Source organism: Excalfactoria chinensis, chromosome 3, assembly GCF_039878825.1.
Source record: "Excalfactoria chinensis isolate bCotChi1 chromosome 3, bCotChi1.hap2, whole genome shotgun sequence".
NCBI classification, from domain to species: Eukaryota; Metazoa; Chordata; class Aves; order Galliformes; family Phasianidae; genus Excalfactoria; species Excalfactoria chinensis.
Window position 1 is genome coordinate 51,549,098 of NC_092827.1, and position 14,207 is coordinate 51,563,304.

Genomic DNA, 14,207 nt, shown 5'->3' on the forward strand with positions numbered 1-14,207 from the left:
TTCTTTTCTTTTCTTTTCTTTTCTTTTCTTTTCTTTTCTTTTCTTTTCTTTTCTTTTCTTTTCTTTTCTTTTCTTTTCTTTTCTTTTCTTTTCTTTTCTTTTCTTTTCTTTTCTTTTCTTTTCTTTTCTTTTCTTTTCTTTTCTTTTCTTTTCTTTTCTTTTCTTTTCTTTTCTTTTCTTTTCTTTTCTTCTCTTCTCTTTTCTTCTCTTTTCTTTTCTTCTCTTTTCTTTTCTTTTCTTTTCTTTTCTCTTTTTTTCTCCTTTGTTTTTCTCTTCTCTCTTCTTTGGTGGTCATCTGTATTTATAGACAAAGGGCCCCAATGTGCTGTACATGCCTGCTTCTTTAAGGGGAACCTGCAGTCAAAATTACCTGTGACCTTTCCCAGGAGCATGGGCAGAAACCTCTTCTTGAATGAGATAAAGAAATTAGAACTTCATTCTTCCATGGTTTACTCCTAGGAATGCATTTTGGCAAGATGCTAAGAATAAACCAGTTATTGAAAAGGGGATCTGGGAAGTTGACAAGCATGGCTAAGCCCAGTGGGGAAATTTGATGAGGAAATAAGATGCTTTGTAGATCAGTGTGTAGTGATTAGTCTTTTGAATGCTGGGATTATTATATAAGCAAAAAAGAAGGGGGGGACTATTGTATCTGACAGCTACTACTTATGCAGGTATTCTCCCAACTAATGAAAAACATAAAGGTGTATTTGTTTATAAATCTTTAGTGAGACTCCTGCATTTTCTACAAGCCAATTAAAAGTGATGTAAAAGTAAAGACAACTTTTATTTTTCTGTCTCATTTTGTAATCACTACAGCAAAATAAATAAATAAAATAAAATAAAATAAAATAAAATAAATCCTGCCTTATCACTTACATAATCCTTAAATCCCAGAGTCTATATTTGTCTTCAAATAAAAAACAAAACAAAAATAAATAAATATTTGAGACAGAGACACCACTTTGTACAATGCTGAGAATAACTAAGGATCCAGAAATAATTGCATGCCGGTACACCAGATATTACTTGTCATCACACTATACAGAAGCAGACAACTTAGGAAAAGCAAATAGAAAAATTAATGATGTGAATTTCTGAAACCATCACAAGAAATCAAAAATTCTAAAGTATCCTATGAAGATGGAAGGAAAACTAAGACTCAAAAACTTCTTATGTCCAATTTTGCCTTCTTTCTTCATAAATTACTTTTTTATATAATTATAGTCTACATATTAAAATTGAATCATGGAATCACCGAATGTTCTGGGTTGAAAAGGATCACAATGATCACCTAGTTTCAACCCCCCTGCTATGGGCAGCGTTGCCAACCACCAGACCAGGCTGCTCAGGGTCACATCCAGCCTGGCCTTGAATGCCTCCAGGGATGGGGCATCCACAATGAGTGAATGACCACCCATAAATGTTATTTTACCCTTGGCATCTTGCTCTCCTGTCATTGTATGCACATAGAAAGAACAATGAAGTAACTTGTTCATTTACTCAGGAGTTAGCACATATAATCTACTAATAAGCACTATGACTCTGAACGTGCATGAAAAAAAGAGAAAAAGAGAGGGTACACATTCAACTGTGGTTAAAAATTTGGAACTTTTTACAGAGGTTCTGCTTCACCCATAACACATACCACATGACATTGTTCACACAGAAAACGCTTAGGGAAACAGAGCCTTTTACAAACCTCTCTGAACAGCCTGTAGGTTTGATTCAAAATAACCTATTTGCAACTTTATTTGATTATCCCGGACATTATTACGCATTTTTGTTTAGCTTTCTGCACCGTAGCTAATAAGTTAGCTAAGACCACCTGGAGCTAGCTGGATATCAGAGTGTTTCCAGTCCTGTCTGTAGAGTCCTTTCCCGTATGGAGAGACTAATCTATGTGCAAGCATGATTTATCATGAGCCCATGCCTCTCTCTCTCTCTCTCTCCCTGGGACATTATCTTAGAAGTGTTATTCTAAGTAGCAATTCCCCAGTTCAAGTGAAAACACTTATGGAGTCAGCTCATTGAATGGAAAAGCTGAAGTGTATTTATGAATGTTTACATATAACGTATGGACATACTTCTACATGCTATGGGATATAACACCAGTTGGATCTAGGCCAGATCTCACTGTTTATATGTGCAGAATGTATGGCCTCATTTTGTTCAACTTTTTCTGAATTGCATGGATAATCTAAGTGTAAATGAGTCCTTGCCTGAGTTATAGCTTTATTGAATTAGTTGCAGGAGCAAGTACTTAGTTATGATAACATTTTGTATGTGGAACTTCCAACCAGAAAAGAAAGGGGCCATTTTCCTAACAATTCACAGTTGTGTTCATATATTAAGTATGCTGTGTGCTCCTAGCAAACCCCATGCTGAAGACTGTGTTCAGTGATAGCTGCCACTAGTGATCCTGCTGTTGCTCTTTAGCAGCAGCTGGTTTAGTACCACTAAGGAAGTTCTTGGATCTGGTATTCTCACAGGATTTTTTATCTGAGGGCTGTCTTAGTCCAGGTAGATATGCTTCACACTTTTTTGCCTTGCACCACAATAAGCAACTCTACATTATTTTTGAAAGCGTGGAGAACCTGTAAGCCACCTATGAGGAAACTCAAGGCACTCAATTAAATTTCTCCTTCAATTTCCCCTCTTTTTTAGTTGAATGCAAGATTATCAGACAGTCTTGTGTGAATTTTCACATGCATTATCATATTGAACATCTGATTTGCTGTCTCTGTCAGCACACAATTTTTTAAAACCTTTTTGATTCTTGTTGAGAAGTCACTATCTACAGAAGTCTTGAGACCATACTCACGATTTATGGTCATTATTTTAGTTTTGTGATTCCTGGTTCAAAGTGTAAAGAGTATCTTCCAATTAGATTCTATCAATCATCACCATTTTTTTTTTCTAAAACTGCTATTTTTCTTGTTTTACTGTCACTGTTGAAAAACATGGAGGTTATCCAGACCCAAGACTTTTCATAAACATCTTTTATATGAATATTTTATGACTCTTCTCCACTATCTGTTATCCTGAATAGTGAATGCAAAGACAGACTCTCCAGATAGTGACTCACAGGAATGCAACATGCAATCTACACAAAGGAAATTTAATACCCTAGTAGCTAATTAAAAAAGCATTACCTTCCACCAGCTCTGACCTCCAGCCACGCTGAGGATAAAGATGAGTATCTGTCAATCATGTTTACCTAACAAACCCTGGCACAATATTATGATGAATGGACAGATCTAAAAAAGGCTGATATTGCTCAGAACTCTAAGGTACTCTTAATACCATGTTTAAAGAAGCAGAAGGCCTCATCAGTAATTTGAAACCTCTGCCTGCATGCTAAGGATATATCAGGGCTAATCTTGCCAAGTACTGCAAATAGTAGACACGCAGTGTGGAAAAGGAGCATTATAGATATTGATGGGGATTTGGATACACTCAGTACCAGGGTGGGCAAACCACAATGGTACCTACAGACATCCTGAAGTTTTCACATTTGTATTTCCCACCTTTTCACCATTCCAACAGCAGAATGAATATTGATTTCAAAGTGTTTTTGTTTTGTTTTGTGTTCTTTTTATTCCAAAGAAATGTTATTGTTTGTTTAGGAACTTCACTACTACTAAACACTGACTCACTCTCCAGTTCTATGTTACTGTTAAGACAGATTCACCTGCCAATGTTTGTTGTAGAAATAGCATTCATCCATACTATTCGTACAATGCATTGAATTCTCTCATCCCTCTGCCCAGGTATTCTTGATATCTAGATTTGTATCAAGCAGCCTGCTACCACAAATTTCTAGGGTCACATGGATCACATAGGCCAAATTTCTGACAATTCAGTCTCAGAGGCCTTTGAAAAAGTGAGAAAAAGCTTGTAAAAACAAACAAAAAAGGTTTGTAACAAAGTATAAAAACAGTACTTAACTTCCTTAATGTTCAGAGGTGGGGAGGTAAGCTCCTACCCACTCACATCAGTCCATTCTTCTATACTATTTATTTGATAAAGACAGTGTGATAAAATGTGAATTAATCTTGCTGTAAGTGAAAATAGGATAAACGATGACTGGTCTGTTGTATCCATGAGACCTCTTTTTTTCTGCACAAGTACACTCCCTGCATGTGCAGGACAGGATAATGGAGTCCTGCAATGAGATCAGGAAAGTCAACTACTTTGTGACGGCTCCTCACTTTATTTCTGGATTTCCTCTCTTGACTTCTACATTGTTGAGCTCATATGGGAATGAGAAAACACCACAAATCAAAACAACTGTCTGCATAGAATCATAGAATCACCAAGGTTGGAAAAGACCTAAAAGATCACCCAGTCCAACCGTTCACCTATTACTAATAGCTCCCATGCCATTAGGACATAAAAACAGTTGAGTCTAGGAGTGTGTATTCAGGTGAGGGCCATGGTCAGAAAGTGCAGAGGAGGTAGGAAGCAAGAGCCTCCTTGTGGTGCCCCTCCATGCCTGGGATCTACTATGCCTCCTCAGTCAGTCTTGGCAGTATCACAGCTGTGATACTTTTGGACAAGTCCACTCTTTGTCTTTCCTCCCTCTGTAATTATTTTGTGCTTTAGACTAAGGGATGAATACCTGGGACAAGCACAGCTGTAGCTGTTGCATTAAGTCAAATGCAGAGTAATAATAAGATAGAAAAAGAGGCTTGAAGGGAACTTAATCAAAATGACTAAGCCTAGTATATCTCTTTGTCTTAAATAATTATTTTATACATATTTCTGGGGCTTTTAAATCCCTTTAGTTATGGTTATCATACCTGTGATAAAAGGCAATATTCAATTCCAACACTATTGATGTATGTGGTCAGGGTCAAATGATGCTTGATGACTTTGTATCTGAGAGAATTAATGGAGAAGAGCATGATCAAAAGATGAAGAACAAGATAACGGTCACAACAAATGTAAAGCCTAACAAAAGCTGGCATGCAGTAAGACACGGTTCATCACCTGGATGAGATGACTTAGAGGTAACATGTTGCCCATGTTGTGAGTCTCTTTGACCATCTTCTGGACATGGTGGCACTCACCACCTCTGTAGGCTCATGGTTGATGGTAGTGTGAAGGGAATGGCACAGTGCTGGAGATAACCAGAAAATTGGTGTCTGACACCTTCAGGAAGGCAGAAGAGAGACTGCTTCTCTCTGAAGACGTATAACTTTCCATTGCCTAAAGTCAGTCGTTCATCATAGGATTTCCTATGTAAGAGCTGATGTTGGAATGATTCTTTCTTGAAGTACCACTAAGAACAATTCAGCTTTTCTAAATGTGTTTCTGAAGACAGGCAAAATACCCTATTTTGTCCATGCTAAGATATTTTCTTGGCCTTCTCTTTGCACAGTATACCGTCCCATGCTTTGGAACAATGGTCTGAAGTAAGGCTCTTTCTCCTAGCTGTGTGTATGCTTTTCATTGTCCTCATGAAAATCTCCCTAAGTGATGCCAACTCAAAGACCTTTGACTTGTTGCACTTTGCACATGCTCAGCTGCGAACCCCTGAATTTTCCCAGCAGCATTTCCAGAATATTCCAATTGCTCTGCGCATGCTCCAGGATTCTGCTGGCAATTGCAGCTGTGGGTTCCTGTCTAAGGATACAGTTTCATGATCAGCATAATTTGATCTAACTGTGGGCTGCTACCCAAAATGGATGGTCCCATTTTCTCTGGGATCCCCAACTGCATTTTATGGACTCCCACTTTGCATTGGACCTAGCAACAGTACAATTGTGAAACAGCTTGTGGGACTGACAAAAACTATTCCTCTACTCCTGCTTTTTCCTTCTTTCTGTTTTTCAAAGTCAGTACCAGTTCCAACTGTGTGAGCCGAGGGCAATATGCCTGAGTGGGTGTCCTCTCAATGAGTGTCCTACTTGGGCATGCACTGAACAGGAGGAGTAAGCTGCAAGTTGGGAAGTTGTAAGGGCACTGGCCAGAGCCCCAGAGCAGGATCTGGAGAAGCTCTGAAAGACCTCTTGGAGACAAAGTGCTGAGACTAGGACCTGGAATGGGTAGATTTTGGCTGCGTGGAAAGCAATCTGGTAGCCTTTTATGTTGTCATCACTAGCTGGGTAGATGGGGGAGAGCAGTGGACGTTCTCTGCCTTGATTTAACCAAGGCATCCGATCCCATCTCCCATGACATCCTTGTTGTGAAACTTTGAAAATGTGGGATAGACAAGTGGATGGTGAGGTGGATTGACAACTGGCTGACTGATATTGCTCAGAGATCAGAGGGTTGTCATCAGTGACATAGAGTCTGTTTGGACACTGGTAACTAGTAGTGTTCCCCAGGGATCAGTTCTGGGTCTGGTCTTGTTCAATATCTTCTTCAATAACCTGGATGAAGAGATAGTTTACCCTCAGCAACTTTGCTGGTGATACAAATCTGGGAGGAGTAGCTGTCCCACCAGAAGGCAGTGCTACCATTCAACAAGATCTGAACAGATTGGAGAGCTGAGCAGGAAGGAAACTGATGAGGTTTAAAAAGAGCAAGTGTAGAGTCTTGCATCTGGGGAGGAATAACTGCATGCATCAGAACAGGTTGGGGGATGAACAGCTGGAGAGGAGCTCTGCAGAGAAGAACCTGGGTGTCCTGGTGGACAGCAGGTTGGCCATGAGCCAGTAATGTGCTGTTTTGGCTAAGAAGGTCAGTGGTATCCTGGGATGCATTAAAAAGAGTGTGGCCAGTGCACTTGAGGGAGTGTGATCCTCCTCCTCTACTCTGCTTCAGTGAGGCCACATTTAGACTATTGTGTCCAGTTCTGGGCTCCCCAGTTCAAAGAAGACAGGATCTCCTAAGAGTCCAGTAGAGGACCACAAATATAACAAAGGGCCTGGAGCATCTCTTGTATGAGGAAAGGCTGAATAACCTGGGCCTATTTAGCCTGGGGGAAAAAATGGAAAGAGGATATGATAAATATTTATAAATATCGAAAAGGAGGTGGGAGGGTAATGGATGGAGCCAGGCTCTTCTTGATGATAATGGCCTAAAACTTGAACATAGGAAGTTCTGTACTACTATACAGAAGATCTTCTTTATGGTAAAGGTGACGGAGCACTGGAACACGTTGCCCAGAGAGGTTGTGGAGTCTCATTCTATGGAGATATTCGAGACCCATCTGGATGCCTACCTGTGTGACTTATTGTAGGGTACCTGCTTTATCAGAGGGTTTGGATTCAATGATCTCTTAAGGTCCCTTTCAACCCCTGCAATTCTGTGATTCTGTGAACCATTACTCTAACAAAGAACACGCAGATCCATAAAAAATGGTCTAAACAAATCAGTCACTGTGTGAGATGAGTCAGCACCACATTCTGCCATTGCATCTACGGTGTCTTCTTTGCACAACAGCCACGTCCACTTCCAGATAGTGAGCATCAGTGATAGAGACCAGGCAGCAAAAAGGTACTTGTGTAAGATGTCAGCACAGATGTCAGAAGAAAATCAAGTGCTTAACAGACATCTCAGACAAACATGTCCTGAAGACCTTAAACAAGATGTAATGGATATGTGTATACCTCTGGCATCATATGCAGAAGAAGAGGATCATGCTCATGGTGCTGGTAGACCCACCATTTCCCTGGGACACTGTTCCTGAGGTCATCTGGGTTTCTTGCTGTTAATGCTCATCATCTTGACTTGTGTGCCCAGCACTGCTGCCCACTCAGCACCCTTTCTATAGGAGGAGGTCCCAAAGCTTTTATTTAATGGGGAGCTCTCAGTGGGGGAGAACATCACTGTGCCTGCAGATTGCTTACATTGTGCGGTCAGCTGTGTTAAAGCAGGACAGTTGCTCAGCTTCTCTGTAATAGTTGTGTGTACTTTTTACACATAAATTCATCTATTCATCAGAAGCTTTTATGGTAAATGACTCCCAAGAGACAACTCTGATTCCTAGCAAAACGAGTGGGAGAAGCAGCTTCTAGGGTTTTTTTCTACATGTACAAAAACAGTCACAGGGCAATAAAGCACACACACACAAAACCCAAAGGCAAGAAATACAGCCATTCAATATATTATATAATCCAATTCAGAGGAACTCTCTGAGTACAAAGGCTGGGCTGGTGTGATATGATTTGAACATATGGATACAAAGAAATGCTAAAAGAAGTGGAATTAGGAAGCTTATTTATGTCCTCCTTTCCCAGTGCACAGTGTCATTATCATTTTATCAGGACCCCTGACACTCCTGATGAAGTGTTAGCAGATTGACTCAGCAAAGCCACAGCCCAAATGAGTCTTTACTCTCTGATGTTCAATGGACAGCTTGTGAAACTTTCCAGTTGATGCCATGACGTCTTCTGGGAATACTGCAGCGAGTTCTGAAAACCTTTTTTTCCTTTCATTTGTCCTTTTCCTCTTTCTTTAACCTGATGTCTTATTTTGTAAAGGAGGGACTAATTCTCACCATGGGAAATATAAACTTGTGATAAAAGTAATGGTTAAAAGCAAGCACAGTGTTCACATTTTATTTATTTATTTATTTATTTATTTTTTCCAAATCTGTCATTAAAAGCAGCAATTACAAAATCATTCTAGTTCCACAGTTATTTTGAGAAGGGAGACAGGGGACACTTCAAGGAGTTAAATCCTTTGTCACAACACAGCTTGCCTCAGATCCACTGTTATAAATGAGACACATTTGATGCCTAGAAAGGGTATTTGTCAGTATTGTCAGATGATCGCATCACTTGCAACAGTTCTTAAAATCTGCAAATTAAAACGCAGTGACTTTCAACAGTTATTAGAAAAAGAAGTTTTGAATAAGATATTATGGTTTCAACTGTACCTTTAGTCTATGAGTTCAGCATCTCACTATTGCTCCTTTGCAGTCCATCAAAAACACAGATCAACTGAAAACAACTGCAAAAATACACCACGAGAATTAAATAGTGTCAGCACTAAAAGAGATACAATAGAGTGGCCTTATGTGGTCGAAAAGTTGCATAGCATCTGTTACATGAATGGAACTATTTTGGTCTGTAAGCAAGGACATCCATATATATATTAATGGGGCTGCTGTATTCACAGTACAGATTAAGTATAAGTTCAGTATTTTGCCATAGCAAAAGCCTCCAAACATTAAGCTCAAAGGTGCTACCAGATTTGCTCCAGTCCATGCTACAGTAAAGAGTTCAAACATTTACATAAACAAAAATATATTGTCAGCAGGTCATCCCATATTGTTGGCTTTTCTCTCCCTATTTTTTTTTCAGTGAAGATGTATCCCAAAGGACAAGTGTCACTGAAGAAAACTGAACCAAGCTTGGTATAAAAGGGTAGGGAAAAAAGCTTCTTTCTCTACTAGATCTTAAACCTTGACATTGAAGACATCATTTATTTATTTATTTTAAAGAACCATGGTGACTTAATTTGCCAGCTGTTCATTTCCATCAGTAATTCATGAGCAAACGCAAGGAAAAAACTTTTCTGGAATGCTTCTATCCCCATATAACAATTCATTATTGTAACTCAGAAGGCTCTCATGAAGGACTGGGGAAAATAAACACCAGTGTCTGTAAAATGCCAGACAACGTTCGAATAAGGAAAGCTGCTTTTCACCTCCAAGATTTGCTGAGGTTGTGATTAAAGGTTGGTAAGTGGTTGCTATTTTGCTGTGCCCCAAATCTTTCTTGTACTTTTCTTGCAGTTAACAATATTATTCCTAGCTAGGAAATGTTGGCAGTTTTCCTTCCTATTCTGCCTCTGATGCAAATAATTTTTAAGTGGAAAGCTAAACTAATGAATCTTCACCACCATCCCCTCTTTTCAACAAAAATCCTTAGTTTTGGGTCAATAAAGTGAGGGTCAAAACAGTTGTGCCACTAAGTCTGCTATCTACAATCCTATTCACTGTGACTGATTTCAGAGGCCTGAAGGGCATCAGCCCCACTCTGGTGCAAAGGTCCTGGACAGGAAGAGAGGAATGACTGTCCCTGAAGGCTGGAACTGGTTCACAGCCATCTACCTGAGCCCAGAACCTGCAACAGGACTCCCTCCACCCAACTAACCTGCCTCAGCAGCATTGGTGCCTTCTCCTATTGGAGATGTTATTTGAGCTGGAGCTGTGAAAACTGTAGGCACATAAAGAAGTCCAAAGCTACAGCAGATTTCCAGCCCTGCTTATGATATTTTGCATTGCAATTCAAGATGGTTCTTGTCTGAAGGAATGTCTTGGAGTTCATGTACCAGGACTGAGCTTCTGGGAAGCTCAAGCATCTTCTCCTTCCAGTCCCATGGTGGCAGTAAATCAGAGCATTCAGTATTTCTTTCTGCAGAAGAGCAGGTTCCTACTGCTCATTCACAAGAATGCCGCTAGTCCTTGTGGTATGAGCAAAGCTACCTTCCTCCGTCATCTGGCACTCCGGGCTGGTGATGGTTTGATCTCGTATGCGCAAGGAAGGCTGTAAGAGAAGTTCATCTGCTGCACCTGTTAGAAAAAAGTCCTGAAGGCAAGCAAAGATGCTGGAACGATCCCTCATGTCACACGCAGTGGCACTTGAGGAATGACTTCATATGCCAGCCAGACTACAGCTTCCCTGATTCCTCAGAGTCTTGTCATGGCTTGCATACACAGTGTGGCACCAAGCGTGAAAAACAGGAGACTGCTGATCAACCTGCTCTAGCTAGCAGATTATGGGTATTGAGTATTAACTTGTTTTCTCCTTCGTAGTTTTCTTTGCTTGCTTATTTGCTTGTTCATTTGGAGCTTATTCCACTCCCTCCTTAGTCCTTCTCCACATCTTCACTACACTTTTGGGCAACTTGACAAAGTTTTGTATATATTGAAAATGCTATATAATTTATGGTTGGAAAGCAGCTTTAATTCTACATACTTTCTTTCCTACATAAAGAAAAAAAACAGGAGACTAAGTGACTCCAAAGCTTCCTGGAGATACAGGGAGGCTGGGCATCTGTAAGCCTGAGTAGCAGATCATTTCCCACTCTAGCACTGCTAATCCCTGTCTTTGCCCACTCTAGAGAAAGGAGGAACAGTCTGCCAGGGTTGCTAGTGATTAATACAGTGATTTAGGTAGCTTGCACACTCACGGAAGGGAGCAGGGACCCCTTATTATATCCCAGGCATTCTGAACATATTGTCTTTCCCATGGTTCAGTAAAGAACTGGCCAGCAACCTAACTAGCATGTGTTTTATACTAGTGAAATCCTACTCTCCATCTTTCTCTAAAAACTTTTTGTAAGCTGTGTTATAGTGATAGCCCTAACATATGTGTATTGGCACAAAGTACACCATTTCATTTTGGGGTAAATCCTCTTCTCTGTGTTCCTTGCCCAGAGCAACTATTGTGCCCTACATAGGAACTAGTGGCTGAGTTCCAGTAGGAAAGGCTGTGCATTTATAGCCACTTGTCTGGAAGTTAAACTATCTGGAAACCAAAGGCTCCTCATAATGGGTTGCACTATGTTACTGGGTGCTGAAAAACTCAGCACTGCAAGGAGTTTAATCAAAAGCTCCAAAGTCCACATGAAGCCATTGTAGGACAGGGTGTAGCCCAAGAGACTAATAGGAAGACCACTAGCTTAGCCAGCAAGTAGCTGTGCTGAATACACTGAGATGTAGCCAGATTCTTGTTCTACAGGTAACTGAGATAAAAGGCAGACAAGAGGGACACAAAGCAATGGCAACATAGCAAGGGACTCCAGGAAAAACAGCCAGGCCAGGAGCTTGAGGACATAACAAGTGGTTTGACTGACAGCTGCACCATGTGGTGCTGCAAGAAGAAGAAAAGCATGTGAGCAACAGAGAAGCTTGACAGGAAAGCATCCAACAGATGAAGGCAGCAGCAAATGTGAAACAAATCCCAACAAAAATAAATAGTACAAAGAACAGGAGAGATTGGCCTGCTGACCAGAATGAGTGATGAGCCTGAGATTAGCAGGCTACACTCGAACAGCAGTGGAAAAATGTCCCAGGAACCCAGGAAAAAGCTGTGGTCTAATTACCTCTTACTTCCCAACAAATCAGCAAATGCTGGCTCAGAAGACAAAACAATGAAAACAGGTAACATGGAAACTACAGGAATCTGCACAAGACTCTGAAGGGGCACGATCCACAAGAAGGAAGAATGAACACGCACAGCCAAAGTGGCAGCAGCACACACATGCAGCCTCTACAGAAAAATTCCTAATATTAAACAACTGTATTTTTAGAAACTAGGAGTCCTCTTATTTTGTTGTGCTGAATTTAGTCACTGAAATGGGATCACTAACATACACACAAATCCTGCTTTGACAAAACCTTGTTTCTTGACTGGCTATCTGTGTATCAGTCACAAAAATTTAACATTTCATCATTTAAACATGTCCCCTTTGGGCACCATTTGTCTCATCCACCCACATGACAGGTGCAATGGATTTTCACTGCAGTGATTGCCACAAAGCAAGGATGTGCAGAAGAGTTTGACACAACTACATTCACTCTTTTGAAACATGCTGTCTGCTTGCTGACTTGTGAGCAATGCAAATGTTTTTCTTGGTAAGCTGAACTCAGTGAGAAAATGACTGGGCTTCCTAGTAGACAGTGAATTTTCGGGCTCTGAATTCTGTTTCTGCATCTCTTCTACAGCAAAGAATTTTGAATTGTAAGCAAAAGTATTTTTGGGTCTGGAAGAAAGCAGACCTTATGTGTTTGCAAGTAACTTTATATCTAGAGGGCATTAAATAATATTTCTGTCTAAATTAATGCTAGTAAAGCTTTAGAAAAATGTAAATTATACCTATAATAATAATCACTGCAAAGACACAGCACCATAATACTAATGACAAAGTATCAACATACTATCTACTTATCATCCATCTAGTATTCAGACCCTCTCAAAAACTGTTGTTTGACCAACTTGCTACACACCGGCAATGTTTCTTTGGGTTTAGTACTGATAATTAGCTCCTTCCTTAGAAACTCTTTATTCCATTCTTTACTGCCTGATCTCTTGATGAAAAGTAGTGCATCCAGTGTAACTGAAAACATAAAAAGAAAAACAAGTTTGAGCACAAACAATATAAGAACAAACAGAATAACCAGAAGAGGATGCAGCTCTAGTCTGAAAGAGTCTATGGTCATGATGGATCATATGTTACCAAAGCATCCATAATATTAGCCCACACCATCAGCAGAGGGAAAAAAATGCTAAAACAGCTAATCCACATTTACCATTGGTTCTTTCCCCAGTGGCAAATTGCCACATTGTGTCACAAAGCAGAAGAGTATAACCAATGGACAAACAGCAATGGAAATCAACCATTTTATTTGCTTTAAGCCATGTGCACTCATCTGCCAGATGGAAAGAGAAATCATTACAAGCATTATACTAATTTCTCTCTCTCAAATAATAACATCCATTCTCAATGATGGTGGCATAATTAAGTCTTCACAAGAGAAGGAATTTTGTGTTTTTTATGTGAAAACATGTAAAGATTCTGAACAGGTTCTGTCCAGGAACTGCTTCAAACTCTACCACAAATCATCACCCTTTCCTATTACCAGGTGGGAGAGTGGACTAGAACCAAGTGCTCCAGAAATGCTTATAGGCCTCTTTGGCAAGCAGTCATTGACTGCCTGATGTGCTGGGTACATAGACCTCCTGAGAGAGGTAGCTGCAGGGCAGAAGGGAGCTGGTGTTTTTGTCCTTTTCAGTATGAACCTGTGAACGTACATGAGAAGGAGCTGAAACAAAACCTGCACCTTTTGCAGTTGCTTTCATTTTGCCTACTGAAGTCAATGATCAAAAACATTTGTCCTAAAATTCTGATTTAGTTACTAATGTCAGAACTGCTGTAGTGTAATTCAGTCTATTACTCTTTAGACCACCTCTAGGTTTAGCAATGCAGAGTTTGTCTCCTGGTTCCTCGTAGCCGCTGTCCTTAGCAAGTTTTCATGATAAGTAACCATTGGATTATGAGGAGCGTGCATGGAACCTGAGAGCTGAAAATCTTCCCCTGCAACACCCAGTGAGGACGTTCAGGTTTCCTGATGGAAGTAATTCTCCAGTGTGTTTCAGTCCATATTTAAAAAGAGATGGGAATATTAAATGCCATCTTTAATAAGGTATCCTTAGTAGAGTGACAGTGAAAATCAAGGAATAAGGTCCCTGACAAAGAAATTAATGTAACCTCACTGCCTATTTTTCCCCTCGCTAGGCTTG